At 41.0% G+C, this 18,691-nt stretch overlaps 1 protein-coding gene across 3 annotated transcripts in view; it reads left to right on the top strand.

Moving 5' to 3' along the window:
* The window catches only part of LOC123464828 (ATP-binding cassette sub-family C member 4-like), a 293,559-nt gene that overhangs the window by 49,330 nt on the left and 225,538 nt on the right, over positions 1-18,691 (top strand). The window lies entirely within an intron of this gene.

Genomic DNA, 18,691 nt, shown 5'->3' with positions numbered 1-18,691 from the left:
GAATCCGCCAGTAATACAGAGCCACAAGAGACAAAGGTTCTATTGCTGCATTGGAAAGATCCCCTGGAGAAGGGAATGGCTACCCACGCCAGTATTCTTGCCTGGAGAATCCCCATGAACAGAGAAGCCTGGCAGGCTATAGTCCATGGGGTTGCAAAGAGTTGGACATGACTGACTAACTTTCACTTTCACTTTCCATCTGCTTAAAGTTAATAAAAATATATACATATTTTCTCACATATGTATGCCATGTCAGAAGATTTTACATTCATCACAAACTGTCTTCAAATAAAATAAATGTCTCTGTAGGAGAGAGGTTCTGAAATTCTGGAGACAATGTAAACTAATTTCTTAGCAGCTTATTTATCTTTGCTTCTTATTTTTGGTAAAAGAAAAGAATCCAGTATTTTAAGGTTTATTTAATTAATATTTCTCTCCACCCCCCCCCATTTTATCACTTATTCTTGTGTGTGTTGAACACCTGAATTTGCTGGTGGCCCTTCTTCCTGGTAGGTAGGCTTCCTCTCAGAATGTGCTCTCAAAGGTGTGGAATTACGGTTGTTTATGGCATCACTGACTCGATGGACGTGAGTCTGAGTGAACTCCGGGAGTTGGTGATGGACAGGGAGGCCTGGCGTGCTCCAATTCATGGGGTCACAAAGAGTCGGACATGACTGAGCGACTGATCTGATCTGATCTGATCTGAAGAGACCTTAGTCAATAAGTAAATTATATACTTTTGAATATTTTTACCTCTCCTACAGGGAGAAAAATAATAAAAAAGAAGTTTTTCCATTTATTTCTGCTAACAGAGTTAAAAGTGACTATTAAAATGATGTTTGATGACTGTCCAGTTCTGGACATCTGTAACACGTGACCCTTCTGTAGCCACACATACTGATTGATGTCCATAAGTGTTTTTTTCTTTCAAAAAAAACTTTTGCTTTTTTTTATTCAGATGTGAAAGGTGGATCAATAAAATCTTACCATTCATTTCTCTTAATTTTTTTAGCTTTTATATAAAATTGAAGAAAGTAGTCGTGTGTAAAAGTGTTGAAGATGATGAACAAGTTTGCAGATCATCCAAGGCCTCATCAGACTCCTACTTCTGTCCTTTATGGATTTTGAGACCTGAGATATTCTGAACCATAGAAAAGCAGGAGGTTTCATTTACGGTCTCTGAACACCCATAAGCTAGATCCTCTGATACTAACTCATGTGGTGTCATATGTCTTTCAGATGATTTCAGTAGAAAGGGGGATGGAATATACAGACCTTGAGAAAGAAGCACCCTGGGAACTTGAGTATCGTCCACCACCATTATGGCCCACCGATGGAAGGATTTCCTTTTCCAGTGTGAACTTCAGATATAACTCGGACAGTCCTCTGGTATTGAGGAACCTGAAAGAATTCATTTACTCAGGAAAAAAGGTTAGTTTAAGCCATTTGCCTCTTTAAATACAGCTAAAGATTTAGCACCACATCTGTTCTTGGCTTCCTTATCACTATGTCAGGGGGACTGTTTGCTCCTAATGGATGCAAATCAGTGACATTGTAGGTGAATCTTTCTTGGAAACTCATCATGGAATGGGGACTCCAGCAAATTTTCCCCTGTGTTGTGAGCTCCCTCATGGTGGTTGATGGGCCCTGGGATCCGGGGCTCCGTTTTAACCTGACCCAGGACACTATATGTGACACCTGATTATTCATACAAAGTCTGGGATGTCAGCCTTGTCTTCCTGGCCCTAACTCTCCAGTATGTCATTCCTTTCCATCTTTTCTTGTTTGTATTTCTGAAATCTCCTCCTCCTCCCATGTTGCCCTCTGGTTGCAGCCTCCTTCCCTGTCCCTTAGCCCTTCCTGTAGCCTTGTCCTGCTCTCACCCACACTGAGCTGCCAGCCCCCTGCCCTCCCCCCACAGACTGCTTCCTTCTTAACCCAGATCTGATCCTTACTGGCCTGGGTGAGCTGCTGCTGGAACCTAGCATAGCCTCAAGTCCACTCCAGCAGGGGCCATGGGGTGACCTTGTGTCCACCAGAGAAGAGCCTGAATAATGACCCAGTCAGGAGTGAGGAACCAGGGCCTCAAATGGAGACAGGGTCTAGGGACTGGCTCAAAGTCAAAAGCAAATTGAAGGGAGCAGAGAAGATCCATGTGAAAGATGGCAGAGAGGCTTGTGACCTGGACCTGCCAGCATCCATGTCTGCTGGTGATGTCCCTTCCACACTCAACCTGAGGCCCTCAGCTGGGACCAGGACAGAGTCTTGAAGAAGAGACTAAACAAGAACTGGCAAGGTGGTTGGAAGCTCTTCCCCACCTCCCTCTGCTGCAAGTATGTCTCTGACATACACACCCTCCCCTGCACTGGGATTGTGTGTAGTTTCTCCCAAAGCACCATGTCCTCCCTGTTCCCAGCATGCACGCTGCCCCTCTACCTCAGAGACCCAGGCCCTCTGTCATCTGGATGGTGAAAATCCCCTCATTTTCTGAGTCAAGTCTAGTGCATCTTTGAGACCCTTGGTTTAATATACCCTTATATATACTAATATGCTAATATATACTATATATGAACGTTCAGTTCAGTCGCTCAGTTGTGTCCGACTCTTTGCGACTCCATGAATCGCAGCACACCAGGCCTCCCTGTCCATCACCAACTCCCGGACTTCACTCAGACTCATGTCCATCGAGTCAGTGATGCCATCCAGCCATCTCATCTTCTGTCGTCCCCTTCTCCTCCTGCCCCCAATCCTTCCCAGCATCAGAGTCTTTTCCAATGAGTCAACTCTTCGCATGAGGTGGCCAAAGTATTGGAGTTTCAGCTTTAGCATCATTCCTTCCAAAGAAATCCCAGGGCTGATCTCCTTCAGAATGGAATGGTTGGGCTTCCTTGCAGTCCAAGGGACTCTCAAGAGTCTTCTCCAACACCACAGTTCAAAAGCATCAATTCTTTGGCGCTTAGCTTTCTTCACAGTCCAACTCCCACATCCATGCATGACCACTGGAAAAACCATAGCCCTGACTAGATGGACCTTTGTTGGCAAAGTAATGTCTCTGCTTTTCAATATGCTATCTAGGTTGGTCATGACTTTTCTTCCAAAGAGCAAGCGTCTTTTAATTTCATGGTTGCAGTCACCATCTGCAGTGATTTTGGTGCCCCCAAAAATAAAGTCTGACACAGTTTCCACTGTTTCCCCATCTATTTCCCATGAAGTGATGGGACCAGATGCCATGATCTTCGTTTTCTGAATGTTGAGCTTTAAGCCAACTTTTTCACTCTCCACTTTCATAGTATATACTTAATGTACTAACATATACTTAATATACTAATATATGTTATATATATAAAACATATATACACACACTAATATATCCTTAGTGTCTTATATATTCTTTTAAGAGCATTTATGGTACACATATGTTTATGGCAGCCAAAAGTTGGAAGGAACTAAATTCTTACAATGAAGTATTATTCAGCCTTAAAAAGGAAGAAAATTCTGACCTGTGGATAAACCTTGATGACATCTTGCTAAAAGAAATAAGCCAGACACAAAAGTAATAAATACTCTGATTCAATTTATGTGAGATTCCTAGAGTAGTCAAATCCAAGAAGACAGGAAGTAGGAAGGTGGTCTCCAGGGACTCAGGGAGGGGAAATGGGGAGTTGTTTGTTTAATGGGTAAGAATTTCAGTTTTACGAGGAAAAAAAAAAAAATTCTCAAGCTTGGTGGCACAGAAATGTGAATGTCCTGAACAACAAACTATACACTTAAAAATGGTTAAATTTTATGTGAATTTCATCATAATTAAAATAAAAGATAACACCTGTGGCATGCTTTGTAATTTGGGATCTGTATCTCATAGTACTTGAGGGTTTTTTGTTTTTTTTAATCAGGGAGCATCTTGTTTTCATCTTTGTTCCCAGAATGTGGCATTCTGCAGGGCACAGAGAGGGTGCTGAGGGGCTGCTCAGGTGTAAGCAAGCAGAAACCAACCCACACCCACACACACACACACATGACAACACAGTTTATAACTGAAAGAACTGCTCTTTAAAACTCTTACCACCCCAGACCCATCTAATGGCTGTAGCTGTGATTTAATGAATGAAACCATTGTAACATGAAAGAATATTCAACTTAATGCCCAAATGCTACCCAGGGAGCAGTTTCAGTTAGTCACAGGGCAAAAGCTCCCTCCTAAGTATTTCCAGTTTCAGTGTAGGTCAGGAAAACCATGAACTGCTGTGTCAGGAAAACATTAACCACAGCTCTTGATACAATCTTGTCCCCGAGAGCACTGTATGTGATGTTTACTCACTCTCAGACAACGTGTCTGTCAGATTTTCTGTTGTAAATGTAATTCTGTTAACCTGCACTTGTCTTACATTTCCCCCAAAGCCATAAAATATGAATTATCTAAGAAACTTTGTAGGACAACTTAGGAACATAACAGATTCTTATTCTTCCTTCTTAAAACCTGCAAATCATAGGATTATTGAGATTATAAAATGTTTGAGGGAAAAGAGAATTTGGAGACTAAATTAATAACTGAAGTAACTTGTCTTTTGATCTGTGCCTTGGTCCACTCTCAGCGTCACTGTTAGCTTCATTTCTGTGTTTGGAGATGACACCCAGGCAGCGTGTTCATGAAGTGATTTCAGTCCACTTGTGTATATGTCAGGTTCCCTCTCCTGCTCACCTGTCCCAGCCTCCATCACTCCAGGACACCCCTTTGGTGTTGGATTTGACTGAGAGAGGCTGTTGGCGGGGATGGGGGTGGGTGCGGGCAGGGGACATGGGAGTGAGCCAGCCCAGCAGAAGTGAGGCTTTATTCTCTTTCCCTCATTTCCTCTTCTGTTCCGATTCCTGGAAGTTAGAGCCAATAGGAAAGTATAGTAGGTACTAGTCAGGATTTTAAATCACAGAAGAAATTTCAAGTGAAAATAAGGAACAAGGACTTCCCTGCTGCTGCAGTGGATAAGAATTTGCCTGCCAATGCAGGGACACTGGTTCAAGCCCTGGTCTGGGAAGATTCCACATGCCACAGAGCAACTGAGCCCTGTACCACAACAGTTGAGCCCATATGCCACAACTACTGAAGTCTTTGCTCAACAACAATAAAAGCCACCTCAGTGAGAGGCTCGTGCACTGTAACAAGGAGTAGCCCCAACTTGTCACAACTAGAGACAGCTCGTGCAAAGCAATCAGGACCCAGCACAGCCAAACAGAAAAAAAAAAAAAAAATCAACATGAGTTAAATAGCACCCTAGACTTCCTGGTTAGAGTCTGAACATGGGCTTCATTTTTCATTTGATGATTTTGTGGTTGATTTGATCATTTTAGAGAGTCCTGGGCAATAAAATATTTTCCGCCTCTTGAGGTAGATTGATTGTGCTTTCTTTTTGCTCACAGGTGTTATTTGGATGCTACATTTTTACAGATGCTTAGTAGACCATGCTATAATGTACAAAAATATTAGTTTCCTACTTTTTTCCCCTTTTTATGTAATATTTTTTTAAAAACTGCTCCCGTCACTCCCAGATTATCCCCTTCCCCTGCCGGCTTCCTAATTCCCTGTGACTCAGACTGTGGTGCCAGAGTCAGCAGCACCTGCCTCTCCTGGAGCTTCTTAGAAATGCGGAGTCTCAGGCTCACCCAGACCTCCTGACTCAGATTCATATCTGAACATGACCTCCACCTTTCTCTCCCATGGGCAGTTTTTGATGAGTGATAACCTGTGATTCCCAAGAAATGTCCTTTGACAGTTTGAAATTGAACTCAAGAATTCCCAAATCTCTGCTGCTAACTGAGCAAGAGGCTCTAGAATATTCTGTGCCACTAGATTTACTTACTTTTATGCTTTTATGAGATGGTGGAATGGCATTACTGACTGGATGGACATGAATTTGAGTAAGCTCCAGGAGTTGATGATGGACAAGGAAGCGTGACATGCTTCAGTCCATGGGGTTGCAAAGAGCTGGATATGACTGAGCAACTGAGCTGAACTGATGCTTTATAAATTGCACCTTTGCATTATAATCGAATTATGTGTGATTCCACTGCATTTCTTTGCATCTTTCCAATGGAGTCTGTCTTCATTACAGGTAGTTTTCATCCTGCTGTCTGTCCTTTCCCACATCAGCCTCCTGCAGGGACTGGAGGGATTTCCCACAGGCTCAGCCATGCCTGGACTTGGAGTCAGAGACAGCCCAGTGCAGCAGTGTATGTGTGGCTGTTTCACCACCTGATGGGATCAAAAATGAGTCCTGCTGCCCCAAGCAGGGCATGAGGTCTGTTTGGCCTGTTCCCCAGGCACCATGTGTCTCACTTAGCTGCAGGTTTCTCTCTCAATCCAGCTGTGGGTGCCGGGTCTTCCTGCTGATTATGGTCCACCTGCCCTCAGGTACCCTCTTTGCTCTCACTCACCACATGTATGCCTGACCATAAGATCTCTATGGTAGGCCTGTTTCTTTAACTGCAGCTACACCTCTCCCCACTTTCTCTGTTCTAGCTACTCAGAGACCTGATAAGATGTCAGGCCATCCAGGGGATAAGGAGGCCCATCAGCAGGTGGAAGAGAAGCCCACACATGTGGATTTGAGTCCCATCCTGCTACTTATGGGCTCTGATATTCAGACAGACTAATTCATCTAAACTTCAATCTTTTCTTATGCAAAATGGAAGCGATAGATTGTAACCTGTAGGGTTTATGTACAACTTAATACAGATAAGGCATGTAAAGCACCCAGAGTAAATGCTTGGACAAAAATGGTCATCATTTTCATAGGATATAAAATGACCATAACCGCTTATGCTGTGGAAGGGGTTGTCTGTCCCAGGAGAATTAAGGTGTTGGCCATTTGAAGTTGTATTTATGGCTGTAGGATCCATCTGCTGTGTCTGTCTCTGTCTGATTTATCTTGTTCTTAAATAATATGATAATGAAGTGAAGAAGTGAAGTTTCTCAGTTGTGTCCGACTCTTTGCAACCCCATAGACTGTAGCCTACCAGGCTCCTCCATCCATGGGATTCTCCAGGCAAGAGTACTTGAGTGGGTTGCCGTTTACTTCTCCAGGATATCTTCCCAACCCAGGGATCGAACCTGGGTCTTCCACATTGCAGGCAGATGCTTTACCATCTGAGCCACCAGGGAAGCTCAATATGGTAATAGATATTCCATAAATTTCTCTGGACTAAGTTAAAAATCTCAGCTCCCATGGGAGTTTCTTTTTTTCAGGACACCACAGGTAATACAATTAATAAAAAGTCAAGTCCAATACAGATCCTGATGTCAATATATGCAGTCTGGTTGAAGAAACAAGAAAATGGCTATATCAGCTTTGTAAGCTAGAAGGAGATCACAATTTTTGTAGATGCTTATAAAAATGACATAACTTCTGTTAGAGTTGCAACAAGTCCATATTAGGGGACAGGAAGAGCATTTCCAAGGAATTAGACATGTGAGACAGACTTAGTGGTGTGTGGTTAGGGTTGCAGCAGGTGGAAATGCGTGTGAAAGGCATTCTGAGAGGTGAGACCAGCATAAGCAAAAGCGTGATGCCCTGATCCAGTGAATGAAGACCTAGACACCTGCAAAGCATCCGGGAAAATGAACTACCAAGTGTATAACACGCAGTTTTACATTCAACACTCACAACTAGCTAGTGATGCCAAGGAAGCTGACTCGTGTACATGAAGGATGGAGAGGTTAGAGAGGACAGTTTTGTAGAAGAGGTGTCCTGGGGTGGATTGTTGGGTGCTGAGCTGGCATTTAGGAGTTTAATCTGAGAAATGAGAGCACATGGACCAGAGGGGGCAGGTGCAGGGGGCAGGGAGCCAGGAGCTGTTATGCCTCCAGCAAGACATCCTGGGAAAGTGATTCCACTTTTTGTGATCAAGTTGATGTTGATTAAAACAGAGCTCAGTTCAGTTCAGTCGCTCAGTCATGTCTGACTCGTTGCGACCCCATGAATCGCAGCACACCAGGCCTCCCTGTCCATCACCAGCTCCCGGAGTTCACTCAGACTCACGTCCATCGAGTCAGTGACGCCATCCAGCCATCTCATCCTCTGTCGTCCCCTTTTCCTCCTGCCCCCAATCCTTCCTAGCATCAGAGTCTTTTCCAGTGAGTCAACTCTTCGCATGAGGTGGCCAAAGTACTGGAGTTTCAGCTTTAGCATCATTCCTTCCAAAGAATACCCAGGACTGATCTCCTTTAGGATGGACTGGTTGGATCTCCTTGCAGTCCAAGGGACTCTCAAGAGTCTTCTCCAACACCACAGTTCAAAAGCATCAATTCTTTGGCGCTCAGCTTTCTTCACAGTCCAACTCTCACACCCATACATGACTACTGGAAAAACCATAGCCCTGACTAGATGGACCTTTGTTGGCAAAGTAATGTCTCTCCTTTTCAATATGCTATCTAGGTTGGTCATAACTTTCCTTCCAAGGAGTAAGCGTTTTTTAATTTCATGGCTGCAGTCACCATCTACAGTGATTTTGGAGCCCCAAAAAATAAAGTCTGACACTGTTTCCACTGTTTCCCCATCTATTTCCCATGAAGTGGTGGGGCCAGATGCCATGATCTTCTTTTTCTGAATGTTGAGCTTTAAGTCAACTTTTTCACTCTCTACTTTCACTTTCATCAAGAGGCTTTTTATTTCCTCTTCACTTTCTGCCATAAAGGTGGTGTCATCTCTGCTGGATCATCGAAAAAACAAGAGAGTTCCAGAAAAACATCTATTTCTTTTTTAATGACTATGCCAAAGCCTTTGACTGTGTGGATCACAATAAACTGTGGAAAATTCTGAAAGAGATGGGAATACCAGACCACCTGACCTGCCTCTTGAGAAACCTATATGCAGGTCAGGAAGCAACAGTTAGAACTGGATGTGGAACAACACACTGGTTCCAAATAGGAAAAGGAGTACATCAAGGCTGTATATTGTCACCCTGCTTATTTAACTTATATGCAGAGTACAGCATGAGAAATGCTGGCCTTGAAGAACCACAAGCTGGAATCAAGATGGCTGAGAGAAATATCAAAAACCTCAGATATGCAGATGACACCACCCTTATGGCAGAAAACAGAGCTATAACACCTGGATTTGTGAACATGCAGGGAAATGGGTGGTAGTAGAAAATGGTATCATACTTCTGGAGGGTAGGTTAGCAGCTTAACAGCTTCCTCTGAAAGTGTTCATACTTTGTTGTTGTTGTTTAGTCACCTAGTCGTGTCTGACTCTTTGTGACCCCTTGGACTGACACACACCAGGCGGCTTCTCTGTCCCTCACTGTCTCCTGCAGTTTTCCCAAGTTCATGCTCATTGTGTCAATGATACCATCCAGTCATCTCATCCTCTGTCATCCCCTTCTCCTCCTGCCTTCAGTCTTTCCCAGCATCAGGGTCTTTTCCAATAAGTTGGCTCTTTGTGTAAGGTGGTCAAAGTATTGGAGCTTCAGCATCAGTCCTTCCAGTGAATATTCAGGACTGATTTCATTTAGGGTTGACTAGTTTGATCACCTTGCTTTCCAAGGGGTCCATACATGACTCTCAGAAATTCCACATCTGAGATTTTTTGTTAAGGAAATGATTAAAGTTGTTTTCAAAGATTTAGCTTCAGGGATATTTAACAGAGTTATTTATAATAGCTAACTATTTGACACTGCCTAAATATCCAGCAACAGAGGATTTGTTAAATAAATGATCAAATGTACTATAATATTATGCAACTATTAAATAAATATTTTAGAAATACAAAATTAAAACACATATAACAATATGTTCACATTAATCATCTTTTCTTTAAATATGTGAACTTGTATCTTTAAGTACACATAGAAAAAAAATACAAGAACACACACAGAAGCCTAGAAAGTAAAAACATTTTAAGAAATTTTTTTTCAAAGTGCTAGGCTATAGCTAGTATTTATTTACTTTTCAAATTCATTTGCACCAATTATGATTAAGGACAGAGTTTATTTTGTTTTTAAACACTGTGAGCCTGGGAAAGATGTAATGAGAGTAAGTGGGGAAGACGGATGAAGGGGTGGTTTTGTGTGGAGCATTGGGTGTTGATTATGCTGAGTTTGATGTGTGAAGAGAGATCCAGGAGCAAGTGTCTAAGCAGTGTCATCATCAGAGAGCAACCTGGTTGGAAAAACAGAAAGGGGTCACTGCAAAGCAAATAACAGAAGATTTTCTCCAAGTGTCTTTATAATTGTATCTGTTTCTTTATTTTTGACTGGGCTGGGTCTCTGTTGCTTCTTGGGCTTTTCTCTAGTTGCCGTGTGTGGGCTTCTCACTGTGGTGTCTTCTCTTGTTAACAGCATGGGCTATAGAGTGCGAGGGCTTCAACAGTTGAAGCAAGTAGGCTCATAGTTGTGGTTCCCGGGTTCTAGAGCGCAGGCTCGGTAGTTGTGGCACACGGGCTTAGTTGCTTCACAGCATGTGGGATTCTCCTGGACTAGGAATTAAACCCATGTCTCCTGCATTGGCAGGCAGTTTCTTTACCACTGAGCCACCAGAAAAGCCCCCAAGTGTCTTTAGATTGAAGAATGTGAGCTTACTGATACTGGTGACACTCTCCATGGGCAATTGGTAAAACCCTTTGTTTACCCAGCAAAGACGTTTAGACTATAGCTTTGATGACTGAACTCTAGGAATAATCAGAGTCAGGTTTTCTTTGAGTTGCATTTTTCTTTTGGGGGGTCTGAGGCCATGCAGCATGTGGGATCTTAGTTACCTGACCAGGGATTGAATCCATGCCTCCAGCAGTGGAAGCACAGAATCTTAACTGCTGAACTGCCAGGGAAGTCCCCTGGTTTTTAGTTTTTTTTAGCTGGAGTTTGGAACTCGCATTCCTGTGGTCATGAGCAGTCCTTGGTGCCCCTACATATCTCAGTCCATTTGCCCAAAGTTTACAAACTTCCCGTTTGCACAGATGGATCAGTTTCGGTGGAGCTGATAACATGGGAACATACACACATTCTCACAGATCAGTTCTCACCTGTGTCCTGATGTGCATTGATTTATGTATAAGAACACTCTGAAATATAGGCCCACTTGTTTTACTGTGCTTCACAGATAATGCTTAAAAAAAAAAAAAAGGACATTTATGGCAACACTGTGTCAGGCAAGTACATTGGCACCATTTTTCCTACAGCATTTGGTCACTTCATGTCTCTGTCACATTTTGATAATTCTTGCAATATTTCAAACCATTTCATTATTATTATATTTATTATCCTGATATGTGATCAGTGGTTTTTAATGTTACTACCCTATAAATGCTTAGATGGTTAGCATTCTTTTAACAATAAAGTATTGGAAATTAAGGTATGTACATGTTTTTATATATAATGCTATTGTACATCATTAGACTACAATATAGTATAAATGTAACTTTTATTTGCACAGAGAAGCAAAACATTGATATAACTTGCTTTATTTTGATATTCATGAGTTATGGTGGTCTGGAGCCAAATCCAAAATATCTTTGAGACCCGCCTGTACACAGAACACATGAGCCACATATATACACACTACAGCCTGCCTGTATGCAGAGAATGGCCCATCTATATTATATGAATTAGGGTTTAACTTAAGGTACAAAATGTCCTGAGAAGCCTGTATGCAGATCAAAAAGCAAAAGTTAGAACTGGACATGGAGCAATAGACTGGTTCAAAATTGGGAAAGGAGTATCTCAAGGCTGTATATTGTCACCCTGCTTATTCAACTTACATGCAGAGTACAGCATGCGAAATGCTGGGCTGGATGAAGCACAAGCTGGAATCAAGACTGCCAGGAGAAATACCAGTAACTTCAGATAAGCAGATGATACCACCCAAATCGCAAAAAGCAAAGAGGAGCTAAAGAGCCTCTTGATGGTGAAAGGGGATAGTAAAAAAAGCTGGCTTAAAACTCAACATGCAGAAAACTAAGATCATGGCTTCTGGTTCTATCATTTCACTTCAAATAGATGGGCAAACAATGGAAACAGTGATAGACTTTATTTTCTTAGGCTCCAACAGTGACTGTGGATGGTGACTGCAGCCATGAAATTAGAAGATGCTTCTTCCTTGGAAGAAAAGCTATGACAAACCTAGACAGCATGTTAAAAAGCAGAGACGTTGCTTTGCCGACAAAGGTGCCTATAGTCAAAGCTATGGTTTTTCCAGTAGTCATGTACAGATGTAAGTATTGGGTCATAAAGAAGGCTGGGCACTGAAGAATGGATACTTTTGAACTGTTGTGCTGGAGAAGACTCTTGAGAGTCCCTTGAACAGCAAGGAGATCAAACCAGTCAGTCCTAAAGGAAATCAGTCCTAAATATCCATTGGAAGAACTGATGCTGAAGCTCCAATACTTTCGCCACCTGACACGAAGAGCCAACTCATTGGAAAAGACCCTGATGCTGGGAAAGACGGAAGGCAGGAGGAGAAGGAGATGACAGGGGATGAGATGGTTGGGTGGCATTACTGATTCAATGGACATGATTTTGAGCCAACCCCAGGATATAGTGAAGGACAGGGAAACTTGGCATGCTGCAGTCCATGGGGTCGCAAAGATTTGGACACTACTGAACAATAACAAAATGTCTTATAGTCTTTGTATTATCTTTATAAGATAATAAAACTAGCTGAACCCACTTTTCTTATGTTTAATCCCTATAAAGATAAATTCTTTTTTGAAATGCCATGTTTGATTTGATAGACTAAGATGTGAAACTTCAGAGGTTTTCAAATCAGAAAACCTGAAAAGTTCTAAACATTTTGATTATATTACTCAGAAAGATTTAGTTGTTATTTTTTAAAGCCATGAATTTTAAACCTTTACTGAATTACAAATGATCCAAGCATATGTTACACTCTCATCAATTCCAGATTTTCAATACAGATGAAATCATCTCTTGGAGAGCTTCCTTCAGAAAATTTGCAGTTGGGGTTCCCTGGTGGCTCAGACGGTAGAGAATCTGCCTGCAAGGCAGGAGACCCGGGTTCTATCCCTGGGTCAGGAAGATCCACTGGAGTAGGAAATGGCAACCCACTCTAGCATTCTTGCCTGGAGAAGTCCATGGACAGAGGAGCCTGGCAGGCTGCAGTCCATGGTCCCAAGAGTTGAACAAAACTTAGTGACTAAACCACCAACTGCCAGCATTTTACCTACATTGTATCGAATCTTTAATCTTGCTGTTAGTGCATTTAATTTCTCTCTGCTTTGGTTTTAGTAAATAGACTGACACCTGACATGTGTTTTTCCAAGGTTCAGTTTTAAGTATTGATGTATTGATAAAGTGCCTTTTGAACTACTCTGATGAAAGGTCCCATGTAAATAGCAAATATTGTTTGTGTTGTTGTTGTTCTCATTATGTACATTTTCTCTACTGGCCTCTGTCTTTCAAGACTGAGACCTGCATTTTATATTTGAAGATGTTTCCTTTCAAGATAAAATATAATTAAGATATTTAATATCAGGAAATGCTTTCATTTTTCTACCAAAGAATAATCCCTCTTAAATAAATAACATATCCCTGAGAAAGTGAGTACTTCTTTGTGTATAATACTTCTGACTTGACTTGTTGATATCTCTGTAAAATTACCCATGTAATTTTCAAGGTCAAATTACCCAGGGAGTAGGAATAAAACCAATTTAAAATCTGACTTCTTATGGACCACTTAGGAGACTGCTGGTTTTTCACTGCAGTCAGGTTATTCTTTGTTGTTGTTGTTATCTTCTTCATTTACAAATGTTAGTTACAAACATACACTCACATTCATATATAGACCACATACATATATGTGTCTCCCCCTTTAACATACCACATAATGGATACTATGTGATAATTATAGAAAACAATTTTCTGCATATTAAGCATTTAATCAGGGAAATCTGAATAGAAGGCATGAAAGTCACTATATTTTATATTGTGTATTCTTGGGATGATGGTGGTCTCAATCAAGGACATTTGTGAATTTCTGTCATTTTTGGTTGCCACAATTTTGGGGGTTGCATCTGGTATCTAGTGGATTCATGGCTACTGTTAATCATCCTACAAGATACAGGACAGGCCTCAACCCTCAATAATTAATTATTGGTTCAAAATGTCAGTAGGGCCTTGCTTGAGAAACTTATAGACTATTCTTTACATATAATAGAACTTGAAAATTCATCTTCAGCAATCAGGGTTCTCCTGGATTTTGTGCATCTTGTTAATTCTTCATCCCCCTGGGTCTCTTTTCAGTATGGCATCGTGGGAAGAACAGGAGCTGGAAAAAGTTCCCTCATTGCTGCCCTTTTTAGATTGTCAGAACCTGAAGGTGGCATTTCCATTGATGACATCTCGACAACCAGTATTGGACTGCACGATTTAAGGAAAAAAATGTCAGTTGCACTTCAGGTATGCATAGCAGAACACTCTCACATGTTCTTTTTATAAGGTGTCTAAAGTTTAAGGGCTTTTAATTTGATTGGTCTTTTGAAGATAAGTGAATGAGTTGATCATTTTTTTCCCAATAGAGCATATATTTAGCAGCAGGTATTTTCAACAGACACTTTCATCGGATACCAAGTTTTGGTTTTGTTGTTGTTGTAGTTGTTCATTTGTTAGTTTTGTGTGCATGTGATTTAATAACTTACTTAGATAGATTTCTGGACTCAGACTTCTTAAGTTTCCACAGTGTTTCCACTGATAATCACATAATTCTGAGAACAGAAGGATAAATGATTTGCTTAGCACCAGAGAGGTTCCTATAGGGAAACATGAATTTTATTAATAAGTGTCTTACAGATGTAATTTTGCTGTGGGAAATGAGGACATCTTTTAAAGTGATTATCTCCTTGGAGAACTTTCTGTGAAATTGTGGGGCTTTGAGAATCATAGGATATTTAGATGCTTTGGGGAGACTTTGACAATTTAGTCATTAATGAATAATTTTCACCAGGGAAGCAGAATAATAAGGAAGAGCAGTGAACTCAGAATTCTGTCTCTATGTACCTTGGTTTTCTCTGTCTTACAAGGCAGATAACGGTATCACCCCCTCAATCTGTTGTGAGGACAAAATAGGTCAATGAGTGTGAAGTGTTCCATGTAGACCCACATGTGCCTGCTGTGACGGTGGAGTGCTGAGTTGGCCAGCTCCTCCTGGGCTCTCATTCTGTTCTCTTTTCTTCTTCTTTGTAAAGTAGTAAAACTTTCAAGGAGAGTTTAGAGACTGGATTATATGCATAGTAGACACTCCTGTCATTCCTTGTTCATCCACTCAACATAATTCTGTGACATTTACTGAGAAATTTCTATCCTCCAGGTATATAGCCAAGGGCAACTTAGGCCATGTGTCCTCATCTATCATCCTGCCCTCTGCTTTGACAGACTTACTGATTTTAAAAAAAAAAATGAGTTTTTATTTATATACTTAGTAATCATCTGCCCATCAAGGCACGCTCAGAAAAATACCCCCTTGAGATGAGAAACAGAGAGGAGGTGAGACAGAATGAGCCAGGCACATGTGCTTCCTGGAATGTGGGTGTAATGTGTCCTGAAATGCCTGTTTATCAGGAAGCATGCACAACATGGCACCCAAAGGAAGGCGAATGCGGACTTGGGTATGGCTGGTGCTACCTGCCCATGACCTCAAAAATACCTGGAATTAATCTAAGTAATTTTAAAACCAAGATATTCTTTTCAGACTCTAGTGAAATGCCATCTCACACCCTTTAAGATGCCTGCTGTCAAAGAAAAGAGAAAAAATGAAAATGATAAGTATTGTCAAGGATGTAGGGAAATTAGAATCCTTGTTCATTGCTGATAGGAATGTGAAATAGTGCAGCTACTATTTCACCATGGAAATCAACTTGGTGGTTGCTCTGAAGAGTTAATGATGGAATTATCATATGACCTAGCAATTCTCCTTAAGAGTATAAACCCAAAATAATTGGAAGAAAGGTCTTGAAGAGATACTGGAACATGCTTGTTATAGCAGCATTATTCTCAACAGCAAAAAGGTGGAGGCACCTAAGGGTCCATTGACAGATGAATCAACAAACAAAATGAGGTGCGTATACATACAGTAGAATATTACTCAGCCTTAATAAAGAATACAATTCTGACACGTGCTACAGCACAGATGACCTTGAAAAAATTAAGCTAAGTGAAATAAGTCATTTACAAAGGACAAATACTGTATGATTCTACTAAAAGGAGTTACCTAGGATAGCAAATTCATGGATACAATATGTAGAATGGTGGGTGCCAGCAGTGGGCAGGAGAGGGGAGTTGTTGTTTAATGGGTACAGAGTTTCAGTTCTTCAAGATGAAAGGAGATCTGAGGGGGGATGGTGGTGATGGCTATACAAAAACGTGAATGTATTTAACACCACTGAACTGTGCACTTAAAGTGGTTAATCTAGCAAATTTTATGTATATTTTATCACAATTGAAAAAAATTGTTTTCAAAGGTATCCCTTTCAGGAAAAATGGGAAGAACTTTTAAGCACATTCAGCCCCCATATTTAAAGATTTCCTCTGGCTGTTAGATTTATGACTTATGGATAGAGTAGAAAATAAATGAGCTGAGATTCCCAAGTTTTATGTTTTGATGGTACTCATCTCTGAAATGGCCATGTGAGATTAGTTAGTAGAAATAAAGGGCATGTCTGTAAAGTCCTTTCACATCCTTGAATGCAAAGCTGTAGAAACATCCCTGCCTTATTTCTAATGCTTCTTAAAAGAAAAAAGTTTTATGCTTGTGTACATAAAATAATTCTGTAAAGAAATAACATTAGATGATTCTTGGCTCTGCCAATAATATTTGGAAGCACATCTGAGCAAAGACTAAAAGACTAAACATGCCTTGACATCAGTATGTTTTGGTTCTATTCTGTTGGTTTCCATCCTTCCTTGGAGCATGTTCTAGGTACACACTCCAGAGAGCATGTTTGCAAAATAGTGCCAAGCTTTGTATCCATGTAGATTCCACTTTATATGCCTTTGTCGCCAAGGTGCAGTGTTGGTTGATTAAAAACGGAAAATCTGGAGAGAACTTGCAATGTGTAAAGATTCCAAGGAAGCCATTCACAGGAGGAGTACACTCCTGTAAGAGTGTAGTCCCAGTGTCAGTGTGACCCACAGTTTATTCCTGCTCTGCCTTGTCGACTGTGGGGCCTTGATGATGTCACTTGGCTGCCAAGTGTCAACATACTCATCTTTAAACCTGGTCTGGAAATCATTGACCCACAGATTTGTGGTGAAGATGTAACTTAGTGAGATAATGTTTGTGCCCTTGTCTCATTCTTAGGAATGTTCAGTCATCAGGAACTGTTATTATTCTTAAGAATCAGGACACTGGCCTTTTGGGTATTATTTCTGCTTAAGTAAAAAGAGTAACACCTTGTGAAATGACTTTTCTCTTTAATTTCTATTTATGTGTTCATGGTCTTTGGTGATTTTCTTTATATTTATTGTTTAATAATAAAAACTGAATTGTTACATAAATATGAATAGTAAAGCAAAGAAACAGAAAATAAAAACAAAGAAACAAACAAGAAACACAATAGGAATTTTGGGGAAAAGCACCACAGAGAAATGTATCTAATATTTTCCACCAAGAACAAGAAATCAGACTAAAATATTTTTGTATTTTGATTTCTGGCTTTCCTCCCACCAGCTTCTTTCCTGACCATCACCTTATACACACTCTTACCCCACCAAGACCTCCAGCCTTTTTCTCAGCCCTCCCCACACTCTTGACTATTTTCTTTCTCTCTTTGAGGACAGGGCCTATATCTCTCATTTCTGTTCCTCTAATGCTTGTTACAGTCCCTGACAAGTTACACGAGTATTAATAATAATTCCTAACGTTTATGAAATTTTTAACACATTTTAGTTTCTTAACCCACCATTTCCTGCTTAATTCTCACAATTTGTTGTTATCCTTATCTGATAGATTTAAAATCTGAGTCACTGGGAGCTTATCCTACTTTTCAAGTAAGGGGTAGAGCCAGGATTCAAATTTTATGTATGTCGTAGGCTGCAGTCCATGGGGTCTCGAAGAGTCGGACACTTCACTTTCACTTTTCACTTTCATGCATTGGAGAAGGAAATGACAACCCACTCCAGTGTTCTTGCCTGGAAAATCCCAGGGACGGGGGAGCCTGGTGGGCTGCTGTCTCTGGGGTCGCACAGAGTTGGACACGACTGAAACGACTTAGCAGCAGCAGCCTCTTTTTAAAAATTGAAGTATAGCTGATTCACAGTGTTTCAGTTGTATAGTGAAGAGTTTCAGTTTTATCTCCAAAGACTCCCATGGCAGCAGAGTAAAATCCAAAGTACTAGTCATATGACAGAGATCTACACTCTCCAGTCTCCACCTTGTCCACTTCTCAATTGTGTCCGACTCTTTGTGACCCCATGGACTGCAGCACGCCAGGATTCTCTGTCCATCGCCAACTCCCAGAGCTTGCTGAAACTCATGTTCATTGAGTTGGTGATGCCGTCCAATCATCCCTTTCTCCTCCTGCCTTCAGTCTTTCCCAGCATCAGAGTCTTTTCCAATGAGTCAGCTCTTCACATCAGATGGCCAAAGTATTGAAGTTTCAGCTTCAGTATCAGTCCTTCCAGTGAATATTCAGGGTTGATTTCTTTTAGGATTGACTGGTTTGATCTCCTTGCAGTCCAAAGAACTCTAAAGAAT

This window comes from Bubalus bubalis, chromosome 13 (assembly GCF_019923935.1).
Source record: "Bubalus bubalis isolate 160015118507 breed Murrah chromosome 13, NDDB_SH_1, whole genome shotgun sequence".
NCBI classification, from domain to species: Eukaryota; Metazoa; Chordata; class Mammalia; order Artiodactyla; family Bovidae; genus Bubalus; species Bubalus bubalis.
The sequence above is the reverse complement of the archived record's forward strand: the minus strand, read 5'-3'. Positions and strand labels throughout refer to the sequence as shown.